Here is a 15,018-nt window from a genome sequence, read left to right on the forward strand (position 1 = left end):
TGCCCTGAGAGTCCCAGGGGAGCCCTACAAACTGACATCAGGAACCTGGACTGGTGAGTTTTCTTTCCCAGGGAAAAGAGACGATGTTTGCGCTCCGAGTCCTGTGGCCCTGAGCAGGCAGCTGACTGCAAAAAATCCGAACATGAAAGGATAAATCCCAGATAGGAGCTGCCCCCACCTCATACTTGTGCTGCCCTGACAGTCCCAGGGGAGCCCTGGAAACTGACATCAGGAACCGGGACTGGTGAGTTTTCTTTCCCATGGAAAACAGCTGATGTTTGTGCTCAGGATCCTGTGGTGTGAGCGGGCAGCTGACTGCAAAAAGTCGGAACATCGAAGGATAAGTCCCAGACAGGAGCGGCTCCCACCTCATACTTCTGCTGCCCTGAGAGTCCCAGGGGAGCCCTACAAACTGACATCAGGAACCTGGACTGGTGAGTTTTCTTTCCCAGGGAAAAGAGACGATGTTTGCGCTCCGAGTCCTGTGGCCCTGAGCAGGCAGCTGACTGCAAAAAATCCGAACATGAAAGGATAAATCCCAGATAGGAGCTGCCCCCACCTCATACTTGTGCTGCCCTGACAGTCCCAGGGGAGCCCTGGAAACTGACATCAGGAACCGGGACTGGTGAGTTTTCTTTCCCATGGAAAACAGCTGATGTTTGTGCTCAGGATCCTGTGGTGTGAGCGGGCAGCTGACTGCAAAAAGTCGGAACATCGAAGGATAAGTCCCAGACAGGAGCTGCTCCCACCTCATACTTCTGCTGCCCTGGGAGTCCCAGGGGAGCCCTAAAAACTGACATCAGGAACGGGGTCTGGTGAGTTTTCTTTCCCAGGGAAAAGAGTCGATGTTTGCGCTCCGAACCCTGTGGCCCTGAGCGGGCAGGTGTCTGCAAAAAATCGGAACATCGAAGGATAAGTCCCAGACAGGCGCTACCCCCACCTCATACTTGTGCTGCCCGGACAGTCCCAGGGCAGCCCTACAAACTGACATCAGGAACCGGGATTGGTGAGTTTTCTTTCCCAGGGAAAAGAGCCGATGTTTGTGCTCTGGGTCCTGTGCCTCTGCGCCGGCAGCTGACTGCAACAAATCTGAATATCGAAGGATGTGTCATAGACCGGAGCTGCCCCCACCTCATACTTGTGCTGCCCTGACAGTCCCAGAATATCCCTACAAACTGACATCAGGAACCTGGACTGGTGAGTTTTCTTTCCCAGGGAAAAGAGCTGATGTTTTTTGCTCAGGGTCCTATGGCCCTGAGATGCCAGCTGAGTTCAAAAAATTGGAAAATCGAAGGATATGTCCCAGACAGGAGCTGCCCCCACCTCATACTTGTGCTGCCCTGACAGTCCCAGGGGAGCCCTAGAAACTGACATCAGGAACCTGGACTGGTGAGTTTTCTTTCCCAGGGAAAAGAGCCGATGTTTGCGCTCCCAGTCCTGTGGCCCTGAGCGGGCAGGTGACGGCAAAAAATCCAAATATCGAAGAATAAGTCCCAGACAGGAGCTGCCCCCACGTCATACTTGTGCTGCCCTGACAGTCCCAGGGGAGCCCTACAAATTGACATCAGGAACCTGGACTGGTGAGTTTTCTTTCCCAGGGAAAAGAGCCGATGTTTGTGCTCAGGGTCCTGTGCCTCTGCGCCGGCAGCTGACTGCAACAAATCTGAATATCGAAGGATGTGTCATAGACCGGAGCTGCCCCCACCTCATACTTGTGCTGCCCTGACAGTCCCAGGATATCCCTAAAAACTGACATCAGGAACCTGGACTGGTGAGTTTTCTTTCCCAGGGAAAAACCTGACGTTTTTTGCTCTGGCTCCTGTGGCCCTGAGAGGGCTGCTGACTGCAAAAAATTGGAACATCGAAGGATAAGTCCCAGACAGGAGCTGCCCGCACCGCATACTTGTGCTGCCCTGACAGTCCCAGGGGAGCCCTACAAACTGCCATCAGGAACCTGGACTGGTGAGTTTTCTTTCCCAGGGAAAAGAGCCGATGTTTGCGCTCCCAGTCCTGTGGAATCCTGCAAAAATCCGAAAAACGAAGCACATGTCCCAGAAAAAAGCTGCCCCCACCTCATACTTGTGCTGCCCTGACAGTCCCAGGGGAGCCCTACAAACTGACATCAGGAACCTGGACTGGTGAGTTTTCCTTCCCAGGGAAAAGAGCCAATGTTTGCGCTCCATGTCCTGTGGCCCTGAGCGGGCAGCTGACCGCAAAACATCCGAACATCGAAGGTTAAGTCCCAGATAGGAGCTGCCCCCACCTCATGCTTGTGCTGCCCTGACATTCCCAGGGGAGCCCTACAAACTGACATCAGGAACCTGGACTGGTGAGTATTCTTTCCCAGGTGAAAGAGCCGATGTTTGCTCTCCGAGCCCTGTGGCCCTGAGCGGGCAGCTGACTGCAAAAAATCCGAACATCGAAGGGTATGTCCCAGACAGGAGCTGCCCCCACCTCATACTTGTGCTGCCCTGACAGTCCCAGGGGAGCCCTACAAACTGACATCAGGAACCTGGACTGGTGAGTTTTCTTTCCCATGGAAAACAGCTGATGTTTGTGCTCAGGATCCTGTGGTGTGAGCGGGCAGTTGACAGCAAAAAGTCGGAACATCGAAGGATAAGTCCCAGACAGGAGCTGCTCCCACCTCATACTTCTGCTGCCCTGAGAGTCCCAGGGGAGCCCTACAAACTGACATCAGGAACGGGGTCTGGTGAGTTCTCTTTCCCAGGGAAAACAGCCGATGTTTGTACACAGGGTCCTATGGCCCTGAGCTGTCAGCTGAGTGCAAAAAATCCGAACATCGAAGGATAAGTCCCAGACAGGAGTTGCCCCCACCTCATACTTGTGCTGCCCTGACTGTCCCAGAGGAGCCCTACAAACTGACATCAGGAACCTGGACTGGTGAGTTTTCTTCCCCAGGGAAAAAGAGCTGATGTTTGTGCACAGGGTCCTGTGGCCCTGAGCTGTCAGCTGAGTGCAAAAAATCCGAACATCGAAGGATAAGTCCCAGACAGGAGCTGCCCCCAACTAGTACCTGTGCTGCCCTGACAGTCCCTGAGGAGCCCTACAAACTGACATCAGGAACCTGGACTGGTGAGTTTTCTTTCCCAGGGAAAACAGCGGATGTTTGCTCTCCGAGCCCTGTGGCCCTAGCGGGCAGCTGACTGCAAAAAATCGGAATATCGAAGGATAAGTTCCAGACAGGAGCTGCCCCCACCTCATACTTGTCCTGCCCTGACAGTCCCAGGGGAGCCCTACAAACTGACATCAGGAACCTGGACTGGTGAGTTTTCTTTCCTAGGCAAAACAGCCGATGTTTCCTCTCCAAGACCTGTGGCCCTGAGCGTATAGCTGACTGCAAAAAATCCGAACATCGAAGGATAAGTCCCAGACAGGAGCTGACCCCAACTAGTACCTGTGCTGGCCTGACAGTCCCAGGGGAGCCTTACAAACTGACATCGGGAACCTGGACTGGTGAGTTTTCTTTCCCAGGGAAAAGAGACGATGTTTGTGCTCCGAGTCCTGTGGCCCTGAGCGGGCAGCTGATTGCAAAAAATCGGAGCCGCGGAGGATAAGTCGCAGACAGGAGCTGCCCCCAACTCATACTTGTGCTGACCTGACAGTCCCAGGGGAGCCGTAAAAACTGACATCAGGAACCTGGACTGGTGAGTTTTCTTTCCCAGGGAAAAGAGCCGATGTTTGTGCTCAGGGTCCTGTTGCGTGAGCGGGCAGCTGACTGTAAAAAATCGGAACATCGAAGAATAAGTCCCGGACAGGAGATGCCCCCACCTCATACTTGTGCTGCCCTGGAAGTCCCAGGGGAGCCCTACAAACTGACATCAGGAACCTGGACTGGTGAGTTTTCTTCCCCAGGGAAAAAGAGCTGATGTTTGTGCACAGGGTCCTGTGGCCCTGAGCTGTCAGCTGAGTGCAAAAAATCCGAACATCGAAGGATAAGTCCCAGACAGGAGCTGCCCCCAACTAGTACCTGTGCTGCCCTGACAGTCCCAGAGGAGCCTTACAAACTGACAACAGGAACCTGGACTGGTGAGTTTTCTTTAACATGGAAAAGAGACGATGTTTCCTCTCCATGTCCTGTGGCCCTGAGCATGTAGCTGACTGCAAAAAGTCCGAACATCGAAGGATAAGTCCCAGACAGGAGCTGCACCCAACTAGTACCTGTGCTGGCCTGACAGTCCCAGGGGAGCCCTACAAACTGACATCAGGAACCTGGACTGGTGAGTTTTCTTTCCCAGGGAAAAGAGCCGATGTTTGTGCTCAGGGTCCTGTGGCCAGAATGGGACGTTGATTGCAAAAAATCGGTACAACAAAGGATATGTCCAGGGCCAGGGCTTCCTCCGTGTCATATTTGTGCTGTCCTGAGAGTCCCAGGGGAGCCTTACAAACTGACATCAGGAACCTGGACTGGTGAGTTTTCTTTCCCAGGGAAAAGAGACGATGTTTGTGCTCAGAGTCCTGTGGCCCTGAGCGGGCAGCTGATTGCAAAAAATCGGAGCCGCGGAGGATAAGTCGCAGACAGGAGCTGCCCCCAACTCATACTTGTGCTGACCTGACAGTCCCAGGGGAGCCGTAAAAACTGACATCAGGAACCTGGACTGGTGAGTTTTCTTTCCCAGGGAAAAGAGCCGATGTTTGTGCTCAGGGTCCTGTTGCGTGAGCGGACAGCTGACTGTAAAAAATCAGAACATCGAAGAATAAGTCCCGGACAGGAGATGCCCCCACCTCATACTTGTGCTGCCCTGGAAGTCCCAGGGGAGCCCTACAAACTGACATCAGGAACCTGGACTGGTGAGTTTTCTTTCCCAGGGTAAAGAGACAGTGATTCTGCTCAGGGTCCTGTGGCCCTGAGCAGGCAGCTGACTGCAAAAAATCAGAATATTGATGGATAAGTCCCAGACAGGAGCTGCCCCTATCTAATACTTGTGCTGCCCTGACAGTCCCAGGGGAGCCCTACAAACTGACATCAGGAAACTGGACTGGTGAGTTTTCTTTCCCAGGTAAAAGAGCCGATGTTTGCTCTCCAAGCCCTGTGGCCCTAGCGGGCAGCTGACTGCAAAAAATCGGAACATCGAAGGCTAAGTCCCAGACAGGAGCTGCCCCCACCTCATTCTTGTGCTGCCCTGACAGTCCCAGGGGAGCCCTATAAACTGACATCAGGAACCTGGACTGGTGAGTTTTCTTTCCCAGGGAAAAGAGCCGATGTTTGTGCTCAGGGTCCTGTTTTGTGAGCGGGCAGCTGACTGTAAAAAATTCGGAACATCGAAGGATAAGTCCCAGACAGGAGCTGCCCCCACCTCATACTTGTGCTGCCCTGACAGTCCCAGGGGAGCCGTAATAACTGACATCAGGAACCTGGACTGGTGAGATTTCTTTCCCTGGTAAAAGAGCCGATGTTTAAGCACATAGTGGCCGCTTTTTCGCCTCCGGCAGCCGGGGAGAGCGGTTGGCTTCTGAGAGGCGAAGAACGAAGCCGGCTTAGGTGCGCAGCCTTGGCACTGCTTAGAGGACGGTGGCTGCGACAGCCTGCCCTTTCAATTCACCGCTGGCATGCTTCTGGCAGGTGTTCCAGGACGACTTTCATGCCTTTTGACTTGGTCTTTGAGAGACAAATCTGGAGAATTCTGGGTCGTGCCCTGAGCTTGCGAGATGCAGAGAACTCAATGGCAGCTGCGGAAAAGAAGGGCTGCGCTGAGTTGCTCGGGAAGCAAGGACATAGGCAGCGCCTTGTGTTTGGGAGTGAGCAGCTGCTGGTTTTTTGCAATTGCCTTCATTGTGCACTGAATGCCAGGGTGGACTGTGCACTCTCCTGCAACGAGCAGGGCAGCGGAAAACAGGGAACACGGACGTCTGACAGCAGTTTGAAGCTTGCCTAGGAAAGAGTAGTGTTTTTGGAGTGTTTAGCAAATCCATGTTTCTGGGCAAGAGCGGGATGCGTGCATTGTGCTGGCAAGCTTTCTCCATGCGAGACACGCTGGAAAAGCTTTTGGCGATGACGCAGTCCACTGCAGACGCACACTCCGGCTCTCCGCAACTCTCCGCAGGGAAGCGGCGGTTGCCGGCGTCTTTCTGCCGAAGCCGCGCTTTGCAGCCTACAAGTGCGGATCACGAGAGCGGTGCACGTAGTAGCCGCTCCTTCGCCTCCGGCAGCCGGGTAGATCTTTTGGCTTCTGAGAGGCGAAGAACGAAGCCAGCTTGTGTGCGCAGCCTTGGCACTGCTTAGAGGACGGTGGCTGCGACTGCCTGCGCTTTCAATTCACCGCTGGCATGTTTCTGGCAGGTGTTCCAGGACGACTTTCCTTCGTTTTGGCTTGGTCCTTGAGAGACAAATCTGTAGAATTTTGGTTAGTGCCCTGAGCTTGCGAGATGCAGAGAACTCGATGGCAGCTGCAGAAAAGAAGGGCTGCGCTGAGTTGCTCGGGAAGCAAGGACATAGACAGCGCCTTGTGTTTGGGAGTGAGCAGCTGCTGGTTTTTTGCAGTTGACTTCGCTGTCCACTGAATGCCAGGGTGGACTGTGCACTCTCCTGCAACGAGCAGGGCAGCAGAAAACAGAGATCACCAACGTCTGTCAGCTGTTTGAAGCTTGCCTAGGAAAGAAGAGTGTTTTTGGAGTTTTCAGCAAATCCATGTTTCTGGGCAAGAGCGGGTTACCGGCACTGTGCTGGCAAGCTTTCTCCCTGCGAGACACGCTGGAAAAGCTTTTGGCAATGATGCAGTCCTAGGGCCCTGAGCAGGCAGCTGATTGCAAAAAATCGGAACATCGAAGGATAAGTCCCAGAAAGGAGCTGCCCCCACCTCATACTTGTGCTGCCCTGACAGTCCCAGGGGAGCCCTACAAACTGACATCAGGAACCTGGACTGGTGAGTTTTCTTTAACATGGAAAAGAGACGATGCTTCCTCTCCAAGTGCTGCGGCCCTGAGAGGGCAGCTGACGGCAAAAAATCCGAACATCGAAGGATAAGTCCCAGACAGGAGCTGCCCCCACCTCATACTTATGCTGCCCTGGAAGTCCCAGGGGAGCCGTAATAACTGACATCAGGAACCTGTACTGGTGAAATTTCTTTCCCTGGTAAAAGAGCCGATGTTTAAGCACATAGTGGCCGCTTTTTCGCCTCCGGCAGCCGGGGAGAGCGGTTGGCTTCTGAGAGGCGAAGAACGAAGCCGGCGTAGGTGCGCAGCCTAGGCACTGCTAGAGGGCGGTGGCTGCGACTGCCTGCGCTTTCAATTCACCGCTGGCATGCTTCTGGCAGGTGTTCCAGGACGACTTTCCTGCGTTTTGACTTGGTCTTTGAGAGACAAATCTGGAGAATTCTGGTTCGTGCCCTGAGCTTGCGAGATGCAGAGAACACGATGGCCGCAGCAGAAAAGAAGGGCTGCGCTGAGTTGCAAGGGAAGCAAGGACATAGACAGCGCCTTGTGTTTGGGAGTGAGCAGCTGCTGGGTTTTTGCAATTGCCTTCATTGTGCACTGAATGCCAGGGTGGACTGTGCACTCTCCTGCAACGAGCAGGGCAGCAGAAAACAGAGAGCACCGACGTCTGTCAGCAGTTTCAAGCTTGCCTAGAAAAGAGTAGTGTTTTTGGAGTCTTCAGCAAATCCATGTTTCTGGGCAAGAGCGGGTTACCTGCACTGTGCTGGCAAGCTTTCTCCATGCGAGACACGCTGGAAAAGCTTTTGGCAATGATGCAGTCCTAGGGCCCTGAGCAGGCAGCTGACTGCAAAAAATCCGAACATCGAAGGATACGTCCCAGACAGGAGCTGCCCCCAAATCTTTACTGTGCTGGCCTGACAGTCCCAGGGAAGCCCTACAAACTGACATCAGGAACCTGGACTGGTGACTTTTCTTTAACATGGAAAACAGCCGATGTTTCCTCTCCAAGTCCTGTGGCCCTGAGAGGGCAGCTGACTGCAAAAAATACGAACATCGAAGGATAAGTCCCACACAGGAGCTGCCCCCACCTCATTCCTGTGCTGCCCTGACAGTCCCAGGGGAGCCGTAATAACTGACATCAGGAACCTGTACTGGTGAGATTTCTTTCCCTGGTAAAAGAGCCGATGTTTAAGCACATAGTGGCCGCTTTTTCGCCTCCGGCAGCCGGGGAGAGCGGTTGGCTTCTGAGAGGCGAAGAACGAAGCCGGCTTAGGTGCGCGGCCTTGGCACTGCTTAGAGGACGGTGGCTGCGACTGCCTGCCCTTTCAATTCACCGCTGGCATGCTTCTGGCAGGTGTTCCAGGACGACTTTCATGCCTTTTGACTTGGTCCTTGAGAGACAAATCTGTAGAATTTTGGTTAGTGCCCTGAGCTTGCGAGATGCAGAGAACTCGATGGCAGCTGCAGAAAAGAAGGGCTGCGCTGAGTTGCAAGGGAAGCAAGGACATAGACAGCGCCTTGTGTTTGGGAGTGAGCAGCTGCTGGTTTTTTGCAATTGCCTTCATTGTGCACTGAATGCCAGGGTGGACTGTGCACTCTCCTGCAACGAGCAGGGCAGCAGAAAACAGAGAGCACCGACGTCTGTCAGCAGTTTCAAGCTTGCCTAGAAAAGAGTAGTGTTTTTGGAGTGTTCAGCAAATCCATGTTTCTGGGCAAGGGCGGGATGCGTGCACTGTGCTGGCAAGCTTTCTCCCTGCGAGACACGCTGGAAAAGCTTTTGGCAATGATGCAGTCCTAGGGCCCTGAGCAGGCAGCTGACTGCAAAAAATCCGAACATCGAAGGATAAGTCCCAGACAGGAGCTGCCCCCACCTCATTCTTGTGCTGCCCTGACAGTCCCAGGGGAGCCCTATAAACTGACATCAGGAACCTGGACTGGTGAGTTTTCTTTCCCAGGCAAAACAGCCGATGTTTTCTCTCCAAGCCCTGTGGGCCTAAGCAGGCAGCTAACTGCAAAAAATCCGAACATCGAAGGATAAGTCCCAGACAGGAGCTGCCCCCACCTCATTCTTGTGCTGCCCTGACAGTCCCAGGGGAGCCCTACAAACTGACATCAGGAACCTGGACTGGTGAGTTTTCTTTCCCAGGGAAAAGAGCCGATGTTTGTGCTCAGGGTCCTGTTTTGTGAGCGGGCAGCTGACTGTAAAAAATCGGAACATCGAAGAATAAGTCCCAGACAGGAGATGCCCCCACCTCATACTTGTGCTGCCCTGGAAGTCCCAGGGGAGCCCTACAAACTGACATCAGGAACCTGGACTGGTGAGTTTTCTTTCCCAGGGAAAAGAGCCGATGTTTGTGCTCAGGGTCCTGTGCCTCTGCGCCGGCAGCTGACTGCAACAAATCTGAATATCGAAGGATGTGTCATAGACCGGAGCTGCCCCCACCTCATACTTGTGCTGCCCTGACAGTCCCAGGATATCCCTAAAAACTGACATCAGGAACCTGGACTGGTGAGTTTTCTTTCCCAGGGAAAAACCTGACGTTTTTTGCTCTGGCTCCTGTGGCCCTGAGAGGGCTGCTGACTGCAAAAAATTGGAACATCGAAGGATAAGTCCCAGACAGGAGCTGCCCGCACCGCATACTTGTGCTGCCCTGACAGTCCCAGGGGAGCCCTACAAACTGCCATCAGGAACCTGGACTGGTGAGTTTTCTTTCCCAGGGAAAAGAGCCGATGTTTGCGCTCCCAGTCCTGTGGAATCCTGCAAAAATCCGAAAAACGAAGCACATGTCCCAGAAAAAAGCTGCCCCCACCTCATACTTGTGCTGCCCTGACAGTCCCAGGGGAGCCCTACAAACTGACATCAGGAACCTGGACTGGTGAGTTTTCCTTCCCAGGGAAAAGAGCCAATGTTTGCGCTCCATGTCCTGTGGCCCTGAGCGGGCAGCTGACCGCAAAACATCCGAACATCGAAGGTTAAGTCCCAGATAGGAGCTGCCCCCACCTCATGCTTGTGCTGCCCTGACATTCCCAGGGGAGCCCTACAAACTGACATCAGGAACCTGGACTGGTGAGTATTCTTTCCCAGGTGAAAGAGCCGATGTTTGCTCTCCGAGCCCTGTGGCCCTGAGCGGGCAGCTGACTGCAAAAAATCCGAACATCGAAGGGTATGTCCCAGACAGGAGCTGCCCCCACCTCATACTTGTGCTGCCCTGACAGTCCCAGGGGAGCCCTACAAACTGACATCAGGAACCTGGACTGGTGAGTTTTCTTTCCCATGGAAAACAGCTGATGTTTGTGCTCAGGATCCTGTGGTGTGAGCGGGCAGTTGACAGCAAAAAGTCGGAACATCGAAGGATAAGTCCCAGACAGGAGCTGCTCCCACCTCATACTTCTGCTGCCCTGAGAGTCCCAGGGGAGCCCTACAAACTGACATCAGGAACGGGGTCTGGTGAGTTCTCTTTCCCAGGGAAAACAGCCGATGTTTGTACACAGGGTCCTATGGCCCTGAGCTGTCAGCTGAGTGCAAAAAATCCGAACATCGAAGGATAAGTCCCAGACAGGAGTTGCCCCCACCTCATACTTGTGCTGCCCTGACTGTCCCAGAGGAGCCCTACAAACTGACATCAGGAACCTGGACTGGTGAGTTTTCTTCCCCAGGGAAAAAGAGCTGATGTTTGTGCACAGGGTCCTGTGGCCCTGAGCTGTCAGCTGAGTGCAAAAAATCCGAACATCGAAGGATAAGTCCCAGACAGGAGCTGCCCCCAACTAGTACCTGTGCTGCCCTGACAGTCCCAGAGGAGCCTTACAAACTGACAACAGGAACCTGGACTGGTGAGTTTTCTTTAACATGGAAAAGAGACGATGTTTCCTCTCCAAGTCCTGTGGCCCTGAGCATGTAGCTGACTGCAAAAAGTCCGAACATCGAAGGATAAGTCCCAGACAGGAGCTGCACCCAACTAGTACCTGTGCTGGCCTGACAGTCCCAGGGGAGCCCTACAAACTGACATCAGGAACCTGGACTGGTGAGTTTTCTTTCCCAGGGAAAAGAGCCGATGTTTGTGCTCAGGGTCCTGTGGCCAGAATGGGACGTTGATTGCAAAAAATCGGTACAACAAAGGATATGTCCAGGGCCAGGGCTTCCTCCGTGTCATATTTGTGCTGTCCTGAGAGTCCCAGGGGAGCCTTACAAACTGACATCAGGAACCTGGACTGGTGAGTTTTCTTTCCCAGGGAAAAGAGACGATGTTTGTGCTCAGAGTCCTGTGGCCCTGAGCGGGCAGCTGATTGCAAAAAATCGGAGCCGCGGAGGATAAGTCGCAGACAGGAGCTGCCCCCAACTCATACTTGTGCTGACCTGACAGTCCCAGGGGAGCCGTAAAAACTGACATCAGGAACCTGGACTGGTGAGTTTTCTTTCCCAGGGAAAAGAGCCGATGTTTGTGCTCAGGGTCCTGTTGCGTGAGCGGACAGCTGACTGTAAAAAATCAGAACATCGAAGAATAAGTCCCGGACAGGAGATGCCCCCACCTCATACTTGTGCTGCCCTGGAAGTCCCAGGGGAGCCCTATAAACTGACATCAGGAACCTGGACTGGTGAGTTTTCTTTCCCAGGGAAAAGAGTGGATGTTTGCGCTCCCAGTTCTGTGGCCCTGAGCGGGACGCTGACTGCAAAAAATCCGAATATCAAATAATAATTCCCAGAAAGGAGCTGCCCCCACGTCATACTCGTGCTGCCCTGACAGTCCCAGGGGAGCCCTACAAACTGACATCAGGAACCTGGACTGGTGAGTTTTCTTTCCCAGGGAAAAAGCTGACGTTTTTTGCTCAGGGTCCTGTGGCCCTGAGAGGGCTGCTGACTGCAAAAAATTGGAACATCGAAGGATAAGTCCCAGACAGGAGCTGCCCCCACCTCATACTTGTGCTGCCCTGACAGTCCCAGGGGAGCCCTACAATCTGACATCAGGAACCTGGACTGGTGAGTTTTCTTTCCCAGGGAAAAGAGCCGATGTTTGTGCTCAGGGCCCTGTGCCTCTGCAACGGCAGCTGACGGCAACAAATCCGAGTATCGAAGGATGTGTCATAGACCGGATCTGCCCCCACCTCATACTTGTGCTGCCCTGACAGTTCCAGAGGAGCCCTACCAAGTGACATCAGGAACCTGGACTTTTGATTTTTCTTACCCAGGGAAAACAGCCGATGTTTGTGCACAGGGCCCTGTGGCTCTGAGCCGGCAGCTGACTGCAAAAAATCCGAATATCGAAGGATAAATCCCAGAAAGGAGCTGCCCCCACCTCATATTTGTGTTGCCCTGACAGTCCCAGGGGAGCCCTACGAAGTGACATCAGGAACCTGGACTGGTGAGTTTTCTTTCCCATGGAAAACAGCCGATGTTTGTGCTCACAGCACTGTGGCCCTGAGCTGCAAGCTGACCTCAAAAAATCTGTATATCGAAGGGCGTGCCCCATACAGAAGCTGCCCCCACCTCATTCTTGTGCCGCCCTGACAGTCCAAGAGGAGCCCTACAAACTGACATCAGGAACTTGAACTGGTGAGTTTTCTTTCCCAGGGAAAACAGCCGATGTTTTCACTCTGAGCCCTGTGGCCCTGAGGGGGAAGCAGACTGTAAAAATTCGAATATCGAAGGATGGGCCCATACGGAAGGTGCCTCCACCTCATACTTGTGCTGCCCTGAAAGTCCCAGAGTAGCCCTTCAAATTGACATCAGGAACCTGGACTGGTGAGTTTTCTTTCCCAGGGAAAAGAGCCGATGTTTGTCCTCCGGGCCCTGTGCCTCTGCGCCGGCAGCTGACTGCAACAAATCCGAATATCGAAAGATGTGTCATAGACCAGAGCTGCCCCCACCTCATACTTGTGCTGCCCTGACAGTCCCAGGATATCCCTACAAACTGACATCAGGAACCTGGACTGGTAAATTTTCTTTCCCAGGGAAAAAGCTGATGTTTTTTGCTCAGGGTCCTGTGGCCCTGAGGGGGCAGCTGACTGGAAAAAATCCAAACATCGAAGGATAAGTCCCAGACAGGAGCTGCCCCCACGTCATACTCGTGCTGCCCTGACAGTCCCAGGGGAGCCCTTCAAGCTGACATCAGGAACCTTGACTGGAGAGTTTTCTTTCCCAGGGAAAAGAGACGATAGTTGCGCTCCGAGTCCTGTGGCCATGAGCCGGCAGCTGACTGCAAAATATCGGAACATCGAAGGTTAAGTCCCAGACAGGAGCTGCCCCCACCTCATACTTGTGCTGCCCTGACAGTCCCAAGGGAGCCCTACAAACTGACATCAGGAACCTGGACTGGTGAGTTTTCCTTACCAGGGAAAAGAGCCAATGTTTGTGCTCAGGTTCCTGGGGCCCTGAGTGGGCAGCTGACTGCAAGAAATCGGAAAATCGAAGGATAAGTCCCAGACGGGAGCTGCCCCACCTCGTATTTGTGCTGCCCTGAGAGTCCCAGGGGAGCCCTACAAACTGACATCAGGAACCTGGACTGGTGAGTTTTCCTTCCCATGGAAAACATCTGATGTTTGCGCTCAGAGTCCTGTGGCCCTGAGTGGGCAGCTGACCGCACAACATCCGAACATAGAAGGATAAGTCCCAGACAGGAGCTGCCCCCACCTCATACTTGTGCTGCCCTGAGAGTCCCAGGGGAGCCCTACAAACTGACATCAGGAAACTGGACTGGTGAGTTTTCTTTCCCAGGGAAAAGAGCCGATGTTTGTGCTCCCAGTCCTGTGGCCCTGAGCGGGCACCTGACCGCACAACATCCGAACATAGAAGGATAAGTCCCAGACAGGAGCTGCCCCCACCTCATACTTGTGCTGCCCTGACAGTCCCAGGGGAGCCCTACAAGCTGACATCAGGAACCTGGACTGGTGAGTTTTCTTGCCCAGGGAAAAGAGCCGATGTTTGCGCTCCGAGTCCTGTGGCCCTGAGCGGGCAGATGACCGCAAAAAATCGGAACATCAAATGATAAGTCCCAGACAGGAGCTGCCCCCATGTCATACTTGTGCTGCCCTGACAGTCCCAGGGGAGCCCTACAAACTGACATCAGGAACCTGGACTGGTGAGTTTTCCTTCCCAGGGAAAGGAGCCAATGTGTGCGCTCCCAGTCCTGTGGCCCTGAGCAGGCCCCTGACCGCACAACATCCGAACATCGAAGGATAAGTCCCAGACAGGAGCTGCCCCTACCTCATATTTGTGCTGCCCTGACAGTCCCAGGGGAGCCCTACAAACTGACATCAGGAACCTGGACTGGTGATTCTTCTTTCCCAGGGAAAAGAGACGATGTTTGCGCTCTGAGTCCTGTGGCCCTGAGTGGGCAGCTGACTGCAAAAAATTGTAACATTGACGGATAAGTCCCAGACAGGGGCTGCCCCCACCTCATACTTGTGCTGCCCTGACAGTCCCAGGGGAGCCCTACAAACTGACATCAGGAACCTGGACTGGTGAGTTTTCTTTCCCAGGGAAAAGAGCTGATGTTTGCGCTCAGAGTCCTGTGGCCCTCAGTGGGCAGGTGTCTGCAAAAAATCGGAACATCAAAGGATAAGTCCCAGACAGGAGCTGCCCCCACCTCATACTTGTGCTGCCCTGAGAGTCCCAGGGGAGCCCTGCAAACTGACATCAGGAACCGGGACTGGTGAGTTTTCTTTCCCAGGGAAAAGAGCTGATGTTTGCGCTCAGAGTCCTGTGGCCCTCAGTGGGCAGGTGTCTGCAAAAAATCGGAACATAGAAGGATAAGTCCCAGACAGGAGCTGCCCCCACCTCATACTTGTGCTGCCCTGACAGTCCCAGGGGATCCCTACAAACTGACATCAGGAACCTGGACTGGTGAGTTTTCTTTCCCAGGGAAAAGAGCCGATGTTTGTGCTCAGGGGCCTGTGCCCCTGAGCGGAGAGCTGACCGCAAAAAATCAGAACATCGAAGGATAAGTCCCTGAAAGGAGCTGCCCCCACCTCATATTTGTGCTGCCCTGACAGTCCCAGGGGAGCCCTACAAACTGACATCAGGAACCTGGACTGGGAGTTTTCTTTCCCAGGGAAAAGAGCCGATGTTTGCTTTCCGAGCCCTGTGGCCCTGAGCGGGCAGCTGATTGCAAAAAATCCGAACATCGAAGGATA

Source organism: Taeniopygia guttata, chromosome 5 (assembly GCF_048771995.1).
Source record: "Taeniopygia guttata chromosome 5, bTaeGut7.mat, whole genome shotgun sequence".
In the NCBI taxonomy this organism is placed as follows: Eukaryota; Metazoa; Chordata; class Aves; order Passeriformes; family Estrildidae; genus Taeniopygia; species Taeniopygia guttata.